The sequence below is a fragment of the Phyllobates terribilis genome, unplaced genomic scaffold (genome assembly GCF_046119375.1).
Source record: "Phyllobates terribilis strain yellow unplaced genomic scaffold, ASM4611937v1 Scaffold_169__1_contigs__length_4117513, whole genome shotgun sequence".
Taxonomy (NCBI): Eukaryota; Metazoa; Chordata; class Amphibia; order Anura; family Dendrobatidae; genus Phyllobates; species Phyllobates terribilis.
In genome coordinates, this window is record NW_027362929.1 from 4,088,219 (window position 1) to 4,110,149 (window position 21,931).

Genomic DNA, 21,931 nt, shown 5'->3' on the forward strand with positions numbered 1-21,931 from the left:
AGCAGCAGACTGAAGGTGGCTGCTGCTGTGCGCAGGTATATAAAGGCTCAGAGCCTATTATGACACGCGCAGCCAGCGTTCCATTGCCACATTCCGTCTACTGCAGGCGGGATACCTGGATGGCTGAATGTCACTGAGAAGCTCACAGAGACCGCCATAAGCAACAGTTTAAAAGAATGCCACAGACTAATCAACCAAACTTTTTGGGTTGGTTTCTCTTTTATAGTCTGCAGGCATTAAATGAAAGAAGTCAGTGTTCCAGCAGAGGGAGACAACGTTTCAGAAAAGGCATTGTAGCAAACCAAAAAAGAAATTTTAAGCGCAGCAGAGTAACCAGCTCACATACCTGTTAGCTCAGGTGAGTTTAAAAGGCTGCTGTTGATAACAAGGGCATTTGCTAAATAGATGGTGTGTGTGCAACAATATACTGAAAGGTCAATTATATTGTGCAGCTTATCTCACCACCTGTAGTTATTTAGGTGAAAGCTCCAAAATGCTTGCCTAATATGTCTGTTTATCCAAAAGAAGTATAGAGGGAGAGCTAGATAGATAGCATTGCATTACATTACATTACATGGCAATGCAATGCACAGTTGCTGAAGTTGAACCAAAATGAGCTTGTCATCTGGCTTCTGCAACTTTTAACATGAAAAATCCAATGAGGAGAAGAAAAGCAAAGCCAAAGAGTCCATCCCAAAATCCGACAAACAAGCAAAATGAACAAAAAGCATTGAATTCAATTCTTTCTGATTTTAGAAACTGCATTAAAGAAGGGGTGCACCGGTCCTGGAGATACTGCAATACCAGGTCAATGCGTGGAGTGGACAGAGCAAGCTCTTTTTCCATCTCCCTGTTCTAAAAATCCATTTAATATATGGTCCCCAGATAGGGGACGTATCAGATATTAAACTGATAAGAACAGATACTACACTTGATCTTAGCCAAAAGGCCGAGAAGCGATAACCAGAATTGGTTTCCGACTACGGTGCCACCCAAGGATTCTGAAAAGTCCATTTGTGGAGATGGCCACCTGGACTCCCGTTAAGAAGACATGCTGTCAACCTCTAGATCCCTCACATGCCTGCACTTTTCGGCTTGCTGCTGCTGCAATCCACGCGTTTTAGATCTGCATAACTCCACCTCTTTTAGCACAGTACCCTCAACCCCCGGCTGTTCCCACCCGCCTCAACACCGTTGGAAGGGAGGAGAACCAATTAAGGCGGGGGGGGGGTGGAACGAGCAGCTGTCTACCCTTAGCAGGAGGGTTGCTGATTAATTACCTCTCCTGCTGCTGCTGCTGCTGGCTGTCCAGCAGCAGACTGAAGGTGGCTGCTGCTGTGCGCAGGTATATAAAGGCTCAGAGCCTATTATGACACGCGCAGCCAGCGTTCCATTGCCACATTCCGTCTACTGCAGGCGGGATACCTGGATGGCTGAATGTCACTGAGAAGCTCACAGAGACCGCCATAAGCAACAGTTTAAAAGAATGCCACAGACTAATCAACCAAACTTTTTGGGTTGGTTTCTCTTTTATAGTCTGCAGGCATTAAATGAAAGAAGTCAGTGTTCCAGCAGAGGGAGACAACGTTTCAGAAAAGGCATTGTAGCAAACCAAAAAAGAAATTTTAAGCGCAGCAGAGTAACCAGCTCACATACCTGTTAGCTCAGGTGAGTTTAAAAGGCTGCTGTTGATAACAAGGGCATTTGCTAAATAGATGGTGTGTGTGCAACAATATACTGAAAGGTCAATTATATTGTGCAGCTTATCTCACCACCTGTAGTTATTTAGGTGAAAGCTCCAAAATGCTTGCCTAATATGTCTGTTTATCCAAAAGGAAGTATAGAGGGAGAGCTAGATAGATAGCATTGCATTACATTACATTACATGGCAATGCAATGCACAGTTGCTGAAGTTGAACCAAAATGAGCTTGTCATCTGGCTTCTGCAACTTTTAACATGAAAAATCCAATGAGGAGAAGAAAAGCAAAGCCAAAGAGTCCATCCCAAAATCCGACAAACAAGCAAAATGAACAAAAAGCATTGAATTCAATTCTTTCTGATTTTAGAAACTGCATTAAAGAAGGGGTGCACCGGTCCTGGAGATACTGCAATACCAGGTCAATGCGTGGAGTGGACAGAGCAAGCTCTTTTTCCATCTCCCTGTTCTAAAAATCCATTTAATATATGGTCCCCAGATAGGGGACGTATCAGATATTAAACTGATAAGAACAGATACTACACTTGATCTTAGCCAAAAGGCCGAGAAGCGATAACCAGAATTGGTTTCCGACTACGGTGCCACCCAAGGATTCTGAAAAGTCCATTTGTGGAGATGGCCACCTGGACTCCCGTTAAGAAGACATGCTGTCAACCTCTAGATCCCTCACATGCCTGCACTTTTCGGCTTGCTGCTGCTGCAATCCACGCGTTTTAGATCTGCATAACTCCACCTCTTTTAGCACAGTACCCTCAACCCCCGGCTGTTCCCACCCGCCTCAACACCGTTGGAAGGGAGGAGAACCAATTAAGGCGGGGGGGGGGGGGTGGAACGAGCAGCTGTCTACCCTTAGCAGGAGGGTTGCTGATTAATTACCTCTCCTGCTGCTGCTGCTGCTGGCTGTCCAGCAGCAGACTGAAGGTGGCTGCTGCTGTGCGCAGGTATATAAAGGCTCAGAGCCTATTATGACACGCGCAGCCAGCGTTCCATTGCCACATTCCGTCTACTGCAGGCGGGATACCTGGATGGCTGAATGTCACTGAGAAGCTCACAGAGACCGCCATAAGCAACAGTTTAAAAGAATGCCACAGACTAATCAACCAAACTTTTTGGGTTGGTTTCTCTTTTATAGTCTGCAGGCATTAAATGAAAGAAGTCAGTGTTCCAGCAGAGGGAGACAACGTTTCAGAAAAGGCATTGTAGCAAACCAAAAAAGAAATTTTAAGCGCAGCAGAGTAACCAGCTCACATACCTGTTAGCTCAGGTGAGTTTAAAAGGCTGCTGTTGATAACAAGGGCATTTGCTAAATAGATGGTGTGTGTGCAACAATATACTGAAAGGTCAATTATATTGTGCAGCTTATCTCACCACCTGTAGTTATTTAGGTGAAAGCTCCAAAATGCTTGCCTAATATGTCTGTTTATCCAAAAGGAAGTATAGAGGGAGAGCTAGACAGATAGCATTGCATTACATTACATTACATGGCAATGCAATGCACAGTTGCTGAAGTTGAACCAAAATGAGCTTGTCATCTGGCTTCTGCAACTTTTAACATGAAAAATCCAATGAGGAGAAGAAAAGCAAAGCCAAAGAGTCCATCCCAAAATCCGACAAACAAGCAAAATGAACAAAAAGCATTGAATTCAATTCTTTCTGATTTTAGAAACTGCATTAAAGAAGGGGTGCACCGGTCCTGGAGATACTGCAATACCAGGTCAATGCGTGGAGTGGACAGAGCAAGCTCTTTTTCCATCTCCCTGTTCTAAAAATCCATTTAATATATGGTCCCCAGATAGGGGACGTATCAGATATTAAACTGATAAGAACAGATACTACACTTGATCTTAGCCAAAAGGCCGAGAAGCGATAACCAGAATTGGTTTCCGACTACGGTGCCACCCAAGGATTCTGAAAAGTCCATTTGTGGAGATGGCCACCTGGACTCCCGTTAAGAAGACATGCTGTCAACCTCTAGATCCCTCACATGCCTGCACTTTTCGGCTTGCTGCTGCTGCAATCCACGCGTTTTAGATCTGCATAACTCCACCTCTTTTAGCACAGTACCCTCAACCCCCGGCTGTTCCCACCCGCCTCAACACCATTGGAAGGGAGGAGAACCAATTAAGGCGGGGGGGGGGGTGGAACGAGCAGCTGTCTACCCTTAGCAGGAGGGTTGCTGATTAATTACCTCTCCTGCTGCTGCTGCTGCTGGCTGTCCAGCAGCAGACTGAAGTTGGCTGCTGCTGTGCGCAGGTATATAAAGGCTCAGAGCCTATTATGACACGCGCAGCCAGCGTTCCATTGCCACATTCCGTCTACTGCAGGCGGGATACCTGGATGGCTGAATGTCACTGAGAAGCTCACAGAGACCGCCATAAGCAACAGTTTAAAAGAATGCCACAGACTAATCAACCAAACTTTTTGGGTTGGTTTCTCTTTTATAGTCTGCAGGCATTAAATGAAAGAAGTCAGTGTTCCAGCAGAGGGAGACAACGTTTCAGAAAAGGCATTGTAGCAAACCAAAAAAGAAATTTTAAGCGCAGCAGAGTAACCAGCTCACATACCTGTTAGCTCAGGTGAGTTTAAAAGGCTGCTGTTGATAACAAGGGCATTTGCTAAATAGATGGTGTGTGTGCAACAATATACTGAAAGGTCAATTATATTGTGCAGCTTATCTCACCACCTGTAGTTATTTAGGTGAAAGCTCCAAAATGCTTGCCTAATATGTCTGTTTATCCAAAAGGAAGTATAGAGGGAGAGCTAGATAGATAGCATTGCATTACATTACATTACATGGCAATGCAATGCACAGTTGCTGAAGTTGAACCAAAATGAGCTTGTCATCTGGCTTCTGCAACTTTTAACATGAAAAATCCAATGAGGAGAAGAAAAGCAAAGCCAAAGAGTCCATCCCAAAATCCGACAAACAAGCAAAATGAACAAAAAGCATTGAATTCAATTCTTTCTGATTTTAGAAACTGCATTAAAGAAGTGGTGCACCGGACCTGGAGATACTGCAATACCAGGTCAATGCGTGGAGTGGACAGAGCAAGCTCTTTTTCCATCTCCCTGTTCTAAAAATCCATTTAATATATGGTCCCCAGATAGGGGACGTATCAGATATTAAACTGATAAGAACAGATACTACACTTGATCTTAGCCAAAAGGCCGAGAAGCGATAACCAGAATTGGTTTCCGACTACGGTGCCACCCAAGGATTCTGAAAAGTCCATTTGTGGAGATGGCCACCTGGACTCCCGTTAAGAAGACATGCTGTCAACCTCTAGATCCCTCACATGCCTGCACTTTTCGGCTTGCTGCTGCTGCAATCCACGCGTTTTAGATCTGCATAACTCCACCTCTTTTAGCACAGTACCCTCAACCCCCGGCTGTTCCCACCCGCCTCAACACCGTTGGAAGGGAGGAGAACCAATTAAGGCGGGGGGGGTGGAACGAGCAGCTGTCTACCCTTAGCAGGAGGGTTGCTGATTAATTACCTCTCCTGCTGCTGCTGCTGCTGGCTGTCCAGCAGCAGACTGAAGGTGGCTGCTGCTGTGCGCAGGTATATAAAGGCTCAGAGTCTATTATGACACGCGCAGCCAGCGTTCCATTGCCACATTCCGTCTACTGCAGGCGGGATACCTGGATGGCTGAATGTCACTGAGAAGCTCACAGAGACCGCCATAAGCAACAGTTTAAAAGAATGCCACAGACTAATCAACCAAACTTTTTGGGTTGGTTTCTCTTTTATAGTCTGCAGGCATTAAATGAAAGAAGTCAGTGTTCCAGCAGAGGGAGACAACGTTTCAGAAAAGGCATTGTAGCAAACCAAAAAAGAAATTTTAAGCGCAGCAGAGTAACCAGCTCACATACCTGTTAGCTCAGGTGAGTTTAAAAGGCTGCTGTTGATAACAAGGGCATTTGCTAAATAGATGGTGTGTGTGCAACAATATACTGAAAGGTCAATTATATTGTGCAGCTTATCTCACGACCTGTAGTTATTTAGGTGAAAGCTCCAAAATGCTTGCCTAATATGTCTGTTTATCCAAAAGGAAGTATAGAGGGAGAGCTAGATAGATAGCATTGCATTACATTACATTACATGGCAATGCAATGCACAGTTGCTGAAGTTGAACCAAAATGAGCTTGTCATCTGGCTTCTGCAACTTTTAACATGAAAAATCCAATGAGGAGAAGAAAAGCAAAGCCAAAGAGTCCATCCCAAAATCCGACAAACAAGCAAAATGAACAAAAAGCATTGAATTCAATTCTTTCTGATTTTAGAAACTGCATTAAAGAAGGGGTGCACCGGTCCTGGAGATACTGCAATACCAGGTCAATGCGTGGAGTGGACAGAGCAAGCTCTTTTTCCATCTCCCTGTTCTAAAAATCCATTTAATATATGGTCCCCAGATAGGGGACGTATCAGATATTAAACTGATAAGAACAGATACTACACTTGATCTTAGCCAAAAGGCCGAGAAGCGATAACCAGAATTGGTTTCCGACTACGGTGCCACCCAAGGATTCTGAAAAGTCCATTTGTGGAGATGGCCACCTGGACTCCCGTTAAGAAGACATGCTGTCAACCTCTAGATCCCTCACATGCCTGCACTTTTCGGCTTGCTGCTGCTGCAATCCACGCGTTTTAGATCTGCATAACTCCACCTCTTTTAGCACAGTACCCTCAACCCCCGGCTGTTCCCACCCGCCTCAACACCGTTGGAAGGGAGGAGAACCAATTAAGGCGGGGGGGGGGGGTGGAACGAGCAGCTGTCTACCCTTAGCAGGAGGGTTGCTGATTAATTACCTCTCCTGCTGCTGCTGCTGCTGGCTGTCCAGCAGCAGACTGAAGGTGGCTGCTGCTGTGCGCAGGTATATAAAGGCTCAGAGCCTATTATGACACGCGCAGCCAGCGTTCCATTGCCACATTCCGTCTACTGCAGGCGGGATACCTGGATGGCTGAATGTCACTGAGAAGCTCACAGAGACCGCCATAAGCAACAGTTTAAAAGAATGCCACAGACTAATCAACCAAACTTTTTGGGTTGGTTTCTCTTTTATAGTCTGCAGGCATTAAATGAAAGAAGTCAGTGTTCCAGCAGAGGGAGACAACGTTTCAGAAAAGGCATTGTAGCAAACCAAAAAAGAAATTTTAAGCGCAGCAGAGTAACCAGCTCACATACCTGTTAGCTCAGGTGAGTTTAAAAGGCTGCTGTTGATAACAAGGGCATTTGCTAAATAGATGGTGTGTGTGCAACAATATACTGAAAGGTCAATTATATTGTGCAGCTTATCTCACCACCTGTAGTTATTTAGGTGAAAGCTCCAAAATGCTTGCCTAATATGTCTGTTTATCCAAAAGGAAGTATAGAGGGAGAGCTAGATAGATAGCATTGCATTACATTACATTACATGGCAATGCAATGCACAGTTGCTGAAGTTGAACCAAAATGAGCTTGTCATCTGGCTTCTGCAACTTTTAACATGAAAAATCCAATGAGGAGAAGAAAAGCAAAGCCAAAGAGTCCATCCCAAAATCCGACAAACAAGCAAAATGAACAAAAAGCATTGAATTCAATTCTTTCTGATTTTAGAAACTGCATTAAAGAAGTGGTGCACCGGTCCTGGAGATACTGCAATACCAGGTCAATGCGTGGAGTGGACAGAGCAAGCTCTTTTTCCATCTCCCTGTTCTAAAAATCCATTTAATATATGGTCCCCAGATAGGGGACGTATCAGATATTAAACTGATAAGAACAGATACTACACTTGATCTTAGCCAAAAGGCCGAGAAGCGATAACCAGAATTGGTTTCCGACTACGGTGCCACCCAAGGATTCTGAAAAGTCCATTTGTGGAGATGGCCACCTGGACTCCCGTTAAGAAGACATGCTGTCAACCTCTAGATCCCTCACATGCCTGCACTTTTCGGCTTGCTGCTGCTGCAATCCACGCGTTTTAGATCTGCATAACTCCACCTCTTTTAGCACAGTACCCTCAACCCCCGGCTGTTCCCACCCGCCTCAACACCGTTGGAAGGGAGGAGAACCAATTAAGGCGGGGGGGGGGTGGAACGAGCAGCTGTCTACCCTTAGCAGGAGGGTTGCTGATTAATTACCTCTCCTGCTGCTGCTGCTGGCTGTCCAGCAGCAGACTGAAGGTGGCTGCTGCTGTGCGCAGGTATATAAAGGCTCAGAGCCTATTATGACACGCGCAGCCAGCGTTCCATTGCCACATTCCGTCTACTGCAGGCGGGATACCTGGATGGCTGAATGTCACTGAGAAGCTCACAGAGACCGCCATAAGCAACAGTTTAAAAGAATGCCACAGACTAATCAACCAAACTTTTTGGGTTGGTTTCTCTTTTATAGTCTGCAGGCATTAAATGAAAGAAGTCAGTGTTCCAGCAGAGGGAGACAACGTTTCAGAAAAGGCATTGTAGCAAACCAAAAAAGAAATTTTAAGCGCAGCAGAGTAACCAGCTCACATACCTGTTAGCTCAGGTGAGTTTAAAAGGCTGCTGTTGATAACAAGGGCATTTGCTAAATAGATGGTGTGTGTGCAACAATATACTGAAAGGTCAATTATATTGTGCAGCTTATCTCACCACCTGTAGTTATTTAGGTGAAAGCTCCAAAATGCTTGCCTAATATGTCTGTTTATCCAAAAGGAAGTATAGAGGGAGAGCTAGATAGATAGCATTGCATTACATTACATTACATGGCAATGCAATGCACAGTTGCTGAAGTTGAACCAAAATGAGCTTGTCATCTGGCTTCTGCAACTTTTAACATGAAAAATCCAATGAGGAGAAGAAAAGCAAAGCCAAAGAGTCCATCCCAAAATCCGACAAACAAGCAAAATGAACAAAAAGCATTGAATTCAATTCTTTCTGATTTTAGAAACTGCATTAAAGAAGGGGTGCACCGGTCCTGGAGATACTGCAATACCAGGTCAATGCGTGGAGTGGACAGAGCAAGCTCTTTTTCCATCTCCCTGTTCTAAAAATCCATTTAATATATGGTCCCCAGATAGGGGACGTATCAGATATTAAACTGATAAGAACAGATACTACACTTGATCTTAGCCAAAAGGCCGAGAAGCGATAACCAGAATTGGTTTCCGACTACGGTGCCACCCAAGGATTCTGAAAAGTCCATTTGTGGAGATGGCCACCTGGACTCCCGTTAAGAAGACATGCTGTCAACCTCTAGATCCCTCACATGCCTGCACTTTTCGGCTTGCTGCTGCTGCAATCCACGCGTTTTAGATCTGCATAACTCCACCTCTTTTAGCACAGTACCCTCAACCCCCGGCTGTTCCCACCCGCCTCAACACCGTTGGAAGGGAGGAGAACCAATTAAGGCGGGGGGGGGGGTGGAACGAGCAGCTGTCTACCCTTAGCAGGAGGGTTGCTGATTAATTACCTCTCCTGCTGCTGCTGCTGCTGGCTGTCCAGCAGCAGACTGAAGGTGGCTACTGCTGTGCGCAGGTATATAAAGGCTCAGAGCCTATTATGACACGCGCAGCCAGCGTTCCATTGCCACATTCCGTCTACTGCAGGCGGGATACCTGGATGGCTGAATGTCACTGAGAAGCTCACAGAGACCGCCATAAGCAACAGTTTAAAAGAATGCCACAGACTAATCAACCAAACTTTTTGGGTTGGTTTCTCTTTTATAGTCTGCAGGCATTAAATGAAAGAAGTCAGTGTTCCAGCAGAGGGAGACAACGTTTCAGAAAAGGCATTGTAGCAAACCAAAAAAGAAATTTTAAGCGCAGCAGAGTAACCAGCTCACATACCTGTTAGCTCAGGTGAGTTTAAAAGGCTGCTGTTGATAACAAGGGCATTTGCTAAATAGATGGTGTGTGTGCAACAATATACTGAAAGGTCAATTATATTGTGCAGCTTATCTCACCACCTGTAGTTATTTAGGTGAAAGCTCCAAAATGCTTGCCTAATATGTCTGTTTATCCAAAAGGAAGTATAGAGGGAGAGCTAGATAGATAGCATTGCATTACATTACATTACATGGCAATGCAATGCACAGTTGCTGAAGTTGAACCAAAATGAGCTTGTCATCTGGCTTCTGCAACTTTTAACATGAAAAATCCAATGAGGAGAAGAAAAGCAAAGCCAAAGAGTCCATCCCAAAATCCGACAAACAAGCAAAATGAACAAAAAGCATTGAATTCAATTCTTTCTGATTTTAGAAACTGCATTAAAGAAGGGGTGCACTGGTCCTGGAGATACTGCAATACCAGGTCAATGCGTGGAGTGGACAGAGCAAGCTCTTTTTCCATCTCCCTGTTCTAAAAATCCATTTAATATATGGTCCCCAGATAGGGGACGTATCAGATATTAAACTGATAAGAACAGATACTACACTTGATCTTAGCCAAAAGGCCGAGAAGCGATAACCAGAATTGGTTTCCGACTACGGTGCCACCCAAGGATTCTGAAAAGTCCATTTGTGGAGATGGCCACCTGGACTCCCGTTAAGAAGACATGCTGTCAACCTCTAGATCCCTCACATGCCTGCACTTTTCGGCTTGCTGCTGCTGCAATCCACGCGTTTTAGATCTGCATAACTCCACCTCTTTTAGCACAGTACCCTCAACCTCCGGCTGTTCCCACCCGCCTCAACACCGTTGGAAGGGAGGAGAACCAATTAAGGCGGGGGGGGGGGGGGGGTGGAACGAGCAGCTGTCTACCCTTAGCAGGAGGGTTGCTGATTAATTACCTCTCCTGCTGCTGCTGCTGCTGGCTGTCCAGCAGCAGACTGAAGGTGGCTGCTGCTGTGCGCAGGTATATAAAGGCTCAGAGCCTATTATGACACGCGCAGCCAGCGTTCCATTGCCACATTCCGTCTACTGCAGGCGGGATACCTGGATGGCTGAATGTCACTGAGAAGCTCACAGAGACCGCCATAAGCAACAGTTTAAAAGAATGCCACAGACTAATCAACCAAACTTTTTGGGTTGGTTTCTCTTTTATAGTCTGCAGGCATTAAATGAAAGAAGTCAGTGTTCCAGCAGAGGGAGACAACGTTTCAGAAAAGGCATTGTAGCAAACCAAAAAAGAAATTTTAAGCGCAGCAGAGTAACCAGCTCACATACCTGTTAGCTCAGGTGAGTTTAAAAGGCTGCTGTTGATAACAAGGGCATTTGCTAAATAGATGGTGTGTGTGCAACAATATACTGAAAGGTCAATTATATTGTGCAGCTTATCTCACCACCTGTAGTTATTTAGGTGAAAGCTCCAAAATGCTTGCCTAATATGTCTGTTTATCCAAAAGGAAGTATAGAGGGAGAGCTAGATAGATAGCATTGCATTACAATACATTACATGGCAATGCAATGCACAGTTGCTGAAGTTGAACCAAAATGAGCTTGTCATCTGGCTTCTGCAACTTTTAACATGAAAAATCCAATGAGGAGAAGAAAAGCAAAGCCAAAGAGTCCATCCCAAAATCCGACAAACAAGCAAAATGAACAAAAAGCATTGAATTCAATTCTTTCTGATTTTAGAAACTGCATTAAAGAAGGGGTGCACCGGTCCTGGAGATACTGCAATACCAGGTCAATGCGTGGAGTGGACAGAGCAAGCTCTTTTTCCATCTCCCTGTTCTAAAAATCCATTTAATATATGGTCCCCAGATAGGGGACGTATCAGATATTAAACTGATAAGAACAGATACTACACTTGATCTTAGCCAAAAGGCCGAGAAGCGATAACCAGAATTGGTTTCCGACTACGGTGCCACCCAAGGATTCTGAAAAGTCCATTTGTGGAGATGGCCACCTGGACTCCCGTTAAGAAGACATGCTGTCAACCTCTAGATCCCTCACATGCCTGCACTTTTCGGCTTGCTGCTGCTGCAATCCACGCGTTTTAGATCTGCATAACTCCACCTCTTTTAGCACAGTACCCTCAACCCCCGGCTGTTCCCACCCGCCTCAACACCGTTGGAAGGGAGGAGAACCAATTAAGGCGGGGGGGGGGGTGGAACGAGCAGCTGTCTACCCTTAGCAGGAGGGTTGCTGATTAATTACCTCTCCTGCTGCTGCTGCTGCTGGCTGTCCAGCAGCAGACTGAAGGTGGCTGCTGCTGTGCGCAGGTATATAAAGGCTCAGAGCCTATTATGACACGCGCAGCCAGCGTTCCATTGCCACATTCCGTCTACTGCAGGCGGGATACCTGGATGGCTGAATGTCACTGAGAAGCTCACAGAGACCGCCATAAGCAACAGTTTAAAAGAATGCCACAGACTAATCAACCAAACTTTTTGGGTTGGTTTCTCTTTTATAGTCTGCAGGCATTAAATGAAAGAAGTCAGTGTTCCAGCAGAGGGAGACAACGTTTCAGAAAAGGCATTGTAGCAAACCAAAAAAGAAATTTTAAGCGCAGCAGAGTAACCAGCTCACATACCTGTTAGCTCAGGTGAGTTTAAAAGGCTGCTGTTGATAACAAGGGCATTTGCTAAATAGATGGTGTGTGTGCAACAATATACTGAAAGGTCAATTATATTGTGCAGCTTATCTCACCACCTGTAGTTATTTAGGTGAAAGCTCCAAAATGCTTGCCTAATATGTCTGTTTATCCAAAAGGAAGTATAGAGGGAGAGCTAGATAGATAGCATTGCATTACATTACATTACATGGCAATGCAATGCACAGTTGCTGAAGTTGAACCAAAATGAGCTTGTCATCTGGCTTCTGCAACTTTTAACATGAAAAATCCAATGAGGAGAAGAAAAGCAAAGCCAAAGAGTCCATCCCAAAATCCGACAAACAAGCAAAATGAACACAAAGCATTGAATTCAATTCTTTCTGATTTTAGAAACTGCATTAAAGAAGGGGTGCACCGGTCCTGGAGATACTGCAATACCAGGTCAATGCGTGGAGTGGACAGAGCAAGCTCTTTTTCCATCTCCCTGTTCTAAAAATCCATTTAATATATGGTCCCCAGATAGGGGACGTATCAGATATTAAACTGATAAGAACAGATTTTTTTGATTGAATATATCTTTTATTAGCACAAAAAATAAGTTAACAGACAGTGTACAGTGCCGCAGCCCAGTACACACAGAGTTCTACATCATATTTACATAGCATGAGCATACGACGCACTAACTAGACACATCACACCCCTATGCTACACAAAACACTCAATATGAAAGAAAAAGCATGTCAATCAATACAGTACGATGAACCGTGATAAGGGATGGGGATTGGGAAAAAGGGGATGGGGAGGGGAAAATAACAGGCCCGAAGCTTTATTGAAAGACAAGACACATAAGGGGAGAGGGGGAGGAGGGGTTTAGTCCTCATCCTCATCCTCCGGACCGTCCACGATGGAATAGTCTCTGAGCAGGCTGTGGATCAGCCTGCGGCAGTCCTGGATGGACATCCTCTCCCTCCTCAAGATGAGCCGGTTCCTGGCGACCCAAACGGCATCCTTGAAGCAGTTCATAAAGCGCCAAGCCTCCTGGATGGCTCCGACGGTATGAACCCCAGGGAAGAGTCCGTAAAGCACACAATGGTGCGATAGGCTCGCCCTGGGGACAGAGTTCCTCAGGTCGTCCTCAAGGGCAGTCAACAGGCGCTGTGCAAATCCGCAGTCCCAAAAAGTGTGCAAAGATGTTTCCTCCACGAAGGGGCACCTTGGGCAGTACCGGGTCTTGCACAGGTTCCGGGCATGCATGAATGACCGGACGGGCAGTCCGCCCTGAATCGCCATCCACGACAAGTCCTTGTGCCCGTTGGTCAGCCTGTCAGACGACACATTTGTCCACACAGTCTCCAGCGTGTCCTGGTGAAGTCCTGTGATGTTCTCCACGTCATCCTTGGCTCTGATGAGCTTGTGGATAGTTTTGGGCTTCCACAAGTCGGGCTTGAGTCCCTCCAGTTGATGTTCCCCCACAAATCGAACGACGTCTCCGTAGAACCATGGCGTCATCCAGTTGTAGGGGAAGGAGCTGTCCCACTTGTCCCAGCCGAGTCGCCTCCAAAGAGGAAGCAGGAAGAAGCGAGACATGGACCTGCCCGCGGAGCCATTCTTGACTTGCAAAGTCCGGCGGACACAATCACACACAAAAGAGGATCGCAGGAGGGTGGGGATATCTGGAACGCCCTTCCCACCCTTGCGAGGCTCCTTGTACATGACGGCCCGCCTGACTCTGTCCATCTTGGATCCCCAGACAAAGTGAAACACTGTCCTGGTAATGGCCCTGCACACAGTGACGTGTGGGGGCCAGGCCTGCGCCGTGTACTGCAAGACGGGCAGGACCTCATTACGCAGGACGAGTGCCTTACCCTCACAAGTGAGGTGTCTGAGGCTCCAGAGTCCGATCCGTTGCTTCACCTTGGCCAAGCGTTCTTGCCAGGACTTGAGGGCCGCTCCTTCCTTCCCGAACCAGACTCCCAGCACCTTGAGGAAATCCGGTTGAATGTTGAAGGGGAAGTGGGCGGAGGAGGTCGACTGCCAATCCCCGAAGAGCATGGCTTCCGACTTCCTGCAGTTGACTTTGGCCCCTGAAGCCCGGCCGAACCTCTCACACGTCTGGACGAGGGCGTCGACTGAACCACGATCAGCGCAGAAGATGGTGACGTCGTCCATGTAGAGCGAGCACTTGACCTCGTGTCGTCCCGGACCCGGTGCGGTGATCCCTCTGATCTCTCCATTCTGCCGGATAGCCTCTGCGAAGAGTTCTATAACACAAACAAAAAGAAGAGGTGATAGAGGGCAGCCTTGTCTGACCCCAGAGAGGACAGGGAAGGGGTCAGTCTTCCAGCCTTTCACCAACACCGAGCTGTGGATATCAAAATACATCAAACGGACATACGCACAAAACATGTTACCCAAACCTAACCGGTGCAGAGCTCGGCCCATGAACTCGTGGGAAACCCGGTCGAAGGCCTTCTCCTGATCCAAGGAGACCAGGGCAGCGTGTGCGCGGCGGACCTTGATGTACTCGACCGTGTCCCGCACGAGAGCGAGGCTGTCTGCGATGCGACGTCCAGGGATGCCGCAGGTCTGGTCCGGGTGGATGATCCGTCCGATGACCGTCTTAAGTCGTGTCGCCATCGTCTTGGCCAGGATCTTGTAGTCCACGTTGAGCAGAGTGATGGGACGCCAATTCCTCAGGTCGCACCTCTCTCCCTTCCGCTTGTACAGGATCGTGACCATTCCTTCCCTCAAAGATGGAGGCATTCTACCCTCCACCACCATCTCCTCATACAGGTCCAACAGGTCCGGACAGATGAGGTCTCCCAGCGCTACATAGAGCTCCGCTGGAAGACCATCACTGCCCGGGGTCCTGCCGGTCCTAAAGGATTTAGCGGCAGAGAGCAATTCGCCCACCATCAGAGGTTTGTCCAAGGCTGCCGTGCCTGCAGGATCAAGATGGTTAGTGATACCTGACAGGAACTTATCAGCAGCATCGGGGTCGGTAGTCTTCTGGGAGTAGAGTTCGCTGTAGAAGTCGCTGACGACCCTCATCACGTCCTCCTTCCCACGTCGCATGTTTCCGCTCTCGTCTCGCAGCTCGTTCAGGGGCGTGTGACCGGCATGAAGTTTCCTGAAAAAGAATGAGTTACATTTCTCACCCTTCTCCAGATTCTCCACTTTGGAACGGAAGACGATTCGCTTGGACTCCTCCTCAAAGTGCCTTTTCAGGCTCTTCTTGGTCTCCTCCAGCTCCTCCCTCACGTCCCAGCCGCAGTGAAGAAGGTCCTGCAGCGACCGCAGCTCGCGCTGCAGCCCTCTGAAGTCCCTCCTCTTCTCACACGCCTGTTGTCGACCCTTGGCCTGAAAGAAACAGCGAAACTCAAGTTTAACATATTCCCACCAATCAGAGACTGTTTGGAAGCTACCCTTGTAGGACTGCCACATTGCGTAGGCTGCTCTCAGCTCCTCCACGACTTCATCCTGAGCCAGCAGAGCACAATTCAGCTTCCAGGAGCCGGGGCCGGACGGAAAACCGTCGCCAAGGACACCTTGTAAGTGAATGGCTCTGTGGTCGGAGAAGAAGCAGGGGACCATCGAGTGCCTACTCTGCCTGACTGCCCGAGAGGTGAACACAAAGTCAATCCTGGAGCGGAGTGAGCCATCGGGTCGGCTCCACGAATAGTTCGTGGAGCCTCTCCCCATGGAGCCCACCACGTCCTGAAGAGAGGCCTCGGTTACCATCTCGATGAGCAGCTTGGACGTGATGTCCAACTTGGCAGATGTGCCAGAACTACGACCATCCTCCTCGATGGGGCAGTTGAAATCCCCGGCCATCACTAAGGTCCTGGTGGTGGCAAGCTGAAGCCGCAGGGTCTGGAAAAGCTCCAAACGCTCATTCTTCAGTGGGGACGCATACACGTTGATGAACCTGACAGGTTCTCCCGCCCAGTTGCCATCTACAACAAGAGCCCTGCCGCAGATGAGCTCCTGGACAGACTCAAGCGTGAATGCGCCTCCCCTGATCAGAATTGCGACCCCTGCAGACTTGCAGTCACCCCCACCGGACCAGTAGGATGGACCGTGGGACCACTCCCTGGCCAGATGTTTGAAGGACCTAGAGGAGGGAAGGGAACATTCCTGCAACATATAAACATCACACAACTGGGAAGTAAGGAAGGCATAAATAGTCTGACGTCTGAACTTGTCCTTGATGCTCCTGACATTAATGGAAAATAAGTTAATATTAGCCATCATGTAGGGAAAAAAGAAAAAGTTAGCGCAGGCAATACACCTTAGTTACCACTCCGGTCGGGTGGTCCCTCGTCGGTGTTGACTGCTGGTGACGGGATCACCAGCAGGCCCTCTTCCTCCATCTGGTCAAGCAGCGCGGCCTCGATCTCGGCGACCACCAGTTCCTCCTCTTCTGGCTCGGCCACCAGGGTCTCAACCATGTGCTCCATCTCTTCTGGCTCAGGGAGGGTATCCTCCTTTTCGCCTACGAAATCCAGAATCTTCTTTTTGGAGGATTCAGTAGCAGGGCTGTCCTCCACCTTCCTCTTTCCCCGGGTTGGAACTGGGGAGACAAGAAGGGGAAAATCCTCCTCGGAATAGATAGCGGCAGGTGGAGGAAAGGTTAATTCCACCGCTACCATGGTCTGGGGAGGGAGAGTGGCTGCCGGGGCAGGGGAAAGGACACCTGCTGAGGAGTAGGGGAAGGAGGAAGAGGAAGTGGAATCCTCAGCAGGGGTGGCCGGGGTGGGGGGGGATTGGACGGGGGTGGCAGGGGGAGGGATCGAGAGAGGGGTGACAGAACTCTTACCCTCCTTTGACTTTTTCTTCTGCTTCGGAGCTCCTGGGACCGTCGCTGGGGCTTTGGCCACCGACTCCTTGACCGCTTTGGCCTTGGTCGTCTCGGCCTTGGCCGCTGGGGCCTTGGTCGTCGCGTCCTTGACCTTCACAGGCCTGGTCGTCGGGGCCTTGTCCTCCGGAGCTGGGGTCGTCGCAACCACCGATGCCCAGGATCTCTCACGCTTGGGGCAATCCTTGTACAGATGAGCCACCAGCCCACACAGGTTGCAGGACGTCTTCTTCGGGCAGTCCTTCGAGCTGTGTCCCGTCACTCGACAAATCCTGCAGGCATCCTCCTTGCAGTCCTTCATCTCGTGGCCGTTCTTGCCGCATCTCCTGCAGTTCCGCGGCATGTCCGGGTAATAGATGAGGCCGTAGGAGTTGCCCAGGGAGAATGTCGGGGGCAGGTGCCGAAGTCCGTCTGAGTACGCCAGGTCCCTGTGAAGTCTAACAGTCACCGACCACTTACCTGTCCAGAAGCCGAGTCCATTCAGGATGTGAGAGGGTTCCTTCACAACCAAACAGAAGCGTCTCAGGAAGGTACAGATGTCTTGGCCTGGGGTGTGCGGGTTGCGCATGGAGACCGTGATCCTCCTTTCGTCCCTCTGGATAGGGCAGCTACCTGTAAAGGCAGAGAAAGAATTATCCGGTCCTTTTGCGCTTACCATTTCCCAGAACCTCCTGCAGGTGTTCACAGTGGCGAAGGTGACGAAGAAGATCCCCGTCAAGAAGGTCTGGATGCTGAGGGTGTCCGACCTGGAGAAGCCTCGATCCAGCAGCATCTTCTGGCAGAACACGTCCGAGGACATGTCCGGCACCCTCCCATCCACTTCCTTCAGCTTCAGGGCCACCGTCTGCCGCATCCATGGCTCCAGGGCTGGAGCTTCGTGGCGGGGCTTCTGGGGTCCCTTTTGCTGGCCAGTCGTGGAGGCAGAGTCCTTGGGGTCAGAATCGGCTCCTGGCTGGGCCCTCCTGGCTGTCCCCTGCTCCAGGCTCTTCTTTTCGGCCTTCCTCGCAGCGCTTGCCATGGCTTTCCTCCTGCAGTTACTTCTTGGAGCTGGATCTGGAGCTCTTCCCGAAATGGGTGGAGCTATGCAGATTCTTCTCCCGTCGTGTTCTGGACAAATTCCCCGAAAGGTCTTTGTCTCGATGATTTTCTTACTCAAAGATTCCACAGGACAGCCCGATTCTTCTCCGAGTCTTCGTCTTCTTCTGGATTCTTTAGAGCTTCTTCCTCCCACCGATATCCGCCTTCCTTCTCCGATGTCAGCTGGGCTCCGAAGCTCTTCTAATTCCGAGTTCGATCGCTCTCGTCAAGTGTAGATCGTAGCTCTTGTGTTCTTAAAAGAACAGATACTACACTTGATCTTAGCCAAAAGGCCGAGAAGCGATAACCAGAATTGGTTTCCGACTACGGTGCCACCCAAGGATTCTGAAAAGTCCATTTGTGGAGATGGCCACCTGGACTCCCGTTAAGAAGACATGCTGTCAACCTCTAGATCCCTCACATGCCTGCACTTTTCGGCTTGCTGCTGCTGCAATCCACGCGTTTTAGATCTGCATAACTCCACCTCTTTTAGCACAGTACCCTCAACCCCCGGCTGTTCCCACCCGCCTCAACACCGTTGGAAGGGAGGAGAACCAATTAAGGCGGGGGGGGGTGGAACGAGCAGCTGTCTACCCTTAGCAGGAGGGTTGCTGATTAATTACCTCTCCTGCTGCTGCTGCTGCTGGCTGTCCAGCAGCAGACTGAAGGTGGCTGCTGCTGTGCGCAGGTATATAAAGGCTCAGAGCCTATTATGACACGCGCAGCCAGCGTTCCATTGCCACATTCCGTCTACTGCAGGCGGGATACCTGGATGGCTGAATGTCACTGAGAAGCTCACAGAGACCGCCATAAGCAACAGTTTAAAAGAATGCCACAGACTAATCAACCAAACTTTTTGGGTTGGTTTCTCTTTTATAGTCTGCAGGCATTAAATGAAAGAAGTCAGTGTTCCAGCAGAGGGAGACAACGTTTCAGAAAAGGCATTGTAGCAAACCATAAAAGAAATTTTAAGCGCAGCAGAGTAACCAGCTCACATACCTGTTAGCTCAGGTGAGTTTAAAAGGCTGTTGTTGATAACAAGGGCATTTGCTAAATAGATGGTGTGTGTGCAACAATATACTGAAAGGTCAATTATATTGTGCAGCTTATCTCACCACCCGTAGTTATTTAAGTGAAAGCTCCAAAATGCTTGCCTAATATGTCTGTTTATCCAAAAGGAAGTATAGAGGGAGAGCTAGATAGATAGCATTGCATTACATTACATTACATGGCAATGCAATGCACAGTTGCTGAAGTTGAACCAAAATGAGCTTGTCATCTGGCTTCTGCAACTTTTAACATGAAAAATCCAATGAGGAGAAGAAAAGCAAAGCCAAAGAGTCCATCCCAAAATCCGACAAACAAGCAAAATGAACAAAAAGCATTGAATTCAATTCTTTCTGATTTTAGAAACTGCATTAAAGAAGGGGTGCACCGGTCCTGGAGATACTGCAATACCAGGTCAATGCGTGGAGTGGACAGAGCAAGCTCTTTTTCCATCTCCCTGTTCTAAAAATCCATTTAATATATGGTCCCCAGATAGGGGACGTATCAGATATTAAACTGATAAGAACAGATACTACACTTGATCTTAGCCAAAAGGCCGAGAAGCGATAACCAGAATTGGTTTCCGACTACGGTGCCACCCAAGGATTCTGAAAAGTCCATTTGTGGAGATGGCCACCTGGACTCCCGTTAAGAAGACATGCTGTCAACCTCTAGATCCCTCACATGCCTGCACTTTTCGGCTTGCTGCTGCTGCAATCCACGCGTTTTAGATCTGCATAACTCCACCTCTTTTAGCACAGTACCCTCAATCCCCGGCTGTTCCCACCCGCCTCAACACCGTTGGAAGGGAGGAGAACCAATTAAGGCGGGGGGGGGGTGGAACGAGCAGCTGTCTACCCTTAGCAGGAGGGTTGCTGATTAATTACCTCTCCTGCTGCTGCTGCTGCTGGCTGTCCAGCAGCAGACTGAAGGTGGCTGCTGCTGTGCGCAGGTATATAAAGGCTCAGAGCCTATTATGACACGCGCAGCCAGCGTTCCATTGCCACATTCCGTCTACTGCAGGCGGGATACCTGGATGGCTGAATGTCACTGAGAAGCTCACAGAGACCGCCATAAGCAACAGTTTAAAAGAATGCCACAGACTAATCAACCAAACTTTTTGGGTTGGTTTCTCTTTTATAGTCTGCAGGCATTAAATGAAAGAAGTCAGTGTTCCAGCAGAGGGAGACAACGTTTCAGAAAAGGCATTGTAGCAAACCAAAAAAGAAATTTTAAGCGCAGCAGAGTAACCAGCTCACATACCTGTTAGCTCAGGTGAGTTTAAAAGGCTGCTGTTGATAACAAGGGCATTTGCTAAATAGATGGTGTGTGTGCAACAATATACTGAAAGGTCAATTATATTGTGCAGCTTATCTCACCACCTGTAGTTATTTAGGTGAAAGCTCCAAAATGCTTGCCTAATATGTCTGTTTATCCAAAAGGAAGTATAGAGGGAGAGCTAGATAGATAGCATTGCATTACATTACATTACATGGCAATGCAATGCACAGTTGCTGAAGTTGAACCAAAATGAGCTTGTCATCTGGCTTCTGCAACTTTTAACATGAAAAATCCAATGAGGAGAAGAAAAGCAAAGCCAAAGAGTCCATCCCAAAATCCGACAAACAAGCAAAATGAACAAAAAGCATTGAATTCAATTCTTTCTGATTTTAGAAACTGCATTAAAGAAGGGGTGCACCGGTCCTGGAGATACTGCAATACCAGGTCAATGCGTGGAGTGGACAGAGCAAGCTCTTTTTCCATCTCCCTGTTCTAAAAATCCATTTAATATATGGTCCCCAGATAGGGGACGTATCAGATATTAAACTGATAAGAACAGATTTTTTTGATTGAATATATCTTTTATTAGCACAAAAAATAAGTTAACAGACAGTGTACAGTGCCGCAGCCCAGTACACACAGAGTTCTACATCATATTTACATAGCATGAGCATACGACGCACTAACTAGACACATCACACCCCTATGCTACACAAAACACTCAATATGAAAGAAAAAGCATGTCAATCAATACAGTACGATGAACCGTGATAAGGGATGGGGATTGGGAAAAAGGGGATGGGGAGGGGAAAATAACAGGCCCGAAGCTTTATTGAAAGACAAGACACATAAGGGGAGAGGGGGAGGAGGGGTTTAGTCCTCATCCTCATCCTCCGGACCGTCCACGATGGAATAGTCTCTGAGCAGGCTGTGGATCAGCCTGCGGCAGTCCTGGATGGACATCCTCTCCCTCCTCAAGATGAGCCGGTTCCTGGCGACCCAAACGGCATCCTTGAAGCAGTTCATAAAGCGCCAAGCCTCCTGGATGGCTCCGACGGTATGAACCCCAGGGAAGAGTCCGTAAAGCACACAATGGTGCGATAGGCTCGCCCTGGGGACAGAGTTCCTCAGGTCGTCCTCAAGGGCAGTCAACAGGCGCTGTGCAAATCCGCAGTCCCAAAAAGTGTGCAAAGATGTTTCCTCCACGAAGGGGCACCTTGGGCAGTACCGGGTCTTGCACAGGTTCCGGGCATGCATGAATGACCGGACGGGCAGTCCGCCCTGAATCGCCATCCACGACAAGTCCTTGTGCCCGTTGGTCAGCCTGTCAGACGACACATTTGTCCACACAGTCTCCAGCGTGTCCTGGTGAAGTCCTGTGATGTTCTCCACGTCATCCTTGGCTCTGATGAGCTTGTGGATAGTTTTGGGCTTCCACAAGTCGGGCTTGAGTCCCTCCAGTTGATGTTCCCCCACAAATCGAATGACGTCTCC

At 48.0% G+C, this 21,931-nt stretch overlaps 12 non-coding genes and 1 pseudogene across 12 annotated transcripts; all 13 read right to left on the bottom strand.

Moving 5' to 3' along the window:
- Positions 1–770: 770 nt before the first annotated feature.
- LOC141209796 (U2 spliceosomal RNA) lies at positions 771–961 on the bottom strand. Its single transcript, XR_012279987.1, has one exon. It is a non-coding gene; the product is annotated as a U2 spliceosomal RNA (small nuclear RNA).
- Positions 962–2,081: 1,120 nt separating this feature from the next.
- LOC141209797 (U2 spliceosomal RNA) lies at positions 2,082–2,272 on the bottom strand. The gene has a single exon (XR_012279988.1). It is a non-coding gene; the product is annotated as a U2 spliceosomal RNA (small nuclear RNA).
- A 1,123-nt stretch (positions 2,273–3,395) lies between these two features.
- On the bottom strand, positions 3,396–3,586 carry LOC141209798 (U2 spliceosomal RNA). Its single transcript, XR_012279989.1, has one exon. It is a non-coding gene; the product is annotated as a U2 spliceosomal RNA (small nuclear RNA).
- A 1,121-nt stretch (positions 3,587–4,707) lies between these two features.
- LOC141209881 (U2 spliceosomal RNA) lies at positions 4,708–4,898 on the bottom strand. The gene has a single exon (XR_012280069.1). It is a non-coding gene; the product is annotated as a U2 spliceosomal RNA (small nuclear RNA).
- Positions 4,899–6,016: 1,118 nt separating this feature from the next.
- On the bottom strand, positions 6,017–6,207 carry LOC141209799 (U2 spliceosomal RNA). Its single transcript, XR_012279990.1, has one exon. It is a non-coding gene; the product is annotated as a U2 spliceosomal RNA (small nuclear RNA).
- A 1,122-nt stretch (positions 6,208–7,329) lies between these two features.
- On the bottom strand, positions 7,330–7,520 carry LOC141209925 (U2 spliceosomal RNA). Its single transcript, XR_012280111.1, has one exon. It is a non-coding gene; the product is annotated as a U2 spliceosomal RNA (small nuclear RNA).
- Positions 7,521–8,637: 1,117 nt separating this feature from the next.
- Positions 8,638–8,828, bottom strand: LOC141209800 (U2 spliceosomal RNA). Its single transcript, XR_012279991.1, has one exon. It is a non-coding gene; the product is annotated as a U2 spliceosomal RNA (small nuclear RNA).
- Positions 8,829–9,949: 1,121 nt separating this feature from the next.
- On the bottom strand, positions 9,950–10,140 carry LOC141208988 (U2 spliceosomal RNA). Its single transcript, XR_012279198.1, has one exon. It is a non-coding gene; the product is annotated as a U2 spliceosomal RNA (small nuclear RNA).
- Positions 10,141–11,266: 1,126 nt separating this feature from the next.
- Positions 11,267–11,457, bottom strand: LOC141209801 (U2 spliceosomal RNA). Its single transcript, XR_012279992.1, has one exon. It is a non-coding gene; the product is annotated as a U2 spliceosomal RNA (small nuclear RNA).
- Positions 11,458–12,578: 1,121 nt separating this feature from the next.
- On the bottom strand, positions 12,579–12,772 carry LOC141210561 (U2 spliceosomal RNA). The gene has a single exon (XR_012280719.1). It is a non-coding gene; the product is annotated as a U2 spliceosomal RNA (small nuclear RNA).
- Positions 12,773–18,336: 5,564 nt separating this feature from the next.
- Positions 18,337–18,414, bottom strand: LOC141210742 (U2 spliceosomal RNA; annotated as a pseudogene).
- Positions 18,415–19,533: 1,119 nt separating this feature from the next.
- Positions 19,534–19,724, bottom strand: LOC141209802 (U2 spliceosomal RNA). Its single transcript, XR_012279993.1, has one exon. It is a non-coding gene; the product is annotated as a U2 spliceosomal RNA (small nuclear RNA).
- Positions 19,725–20,844: 1,120 nt separating this feature from the next.
- LOC141210562 (U2 spliceosomal RNA) lies at positions 20,845–21,038 on the bottom strand. The gene has a single exon (XR_012280720.1). It is a non-coding gene; the product is annotated as a U2 spliceosomal RNA (small nuclear RNA).
- Positions 21,039–21,931: the final 893 nt, after the last annotated feature.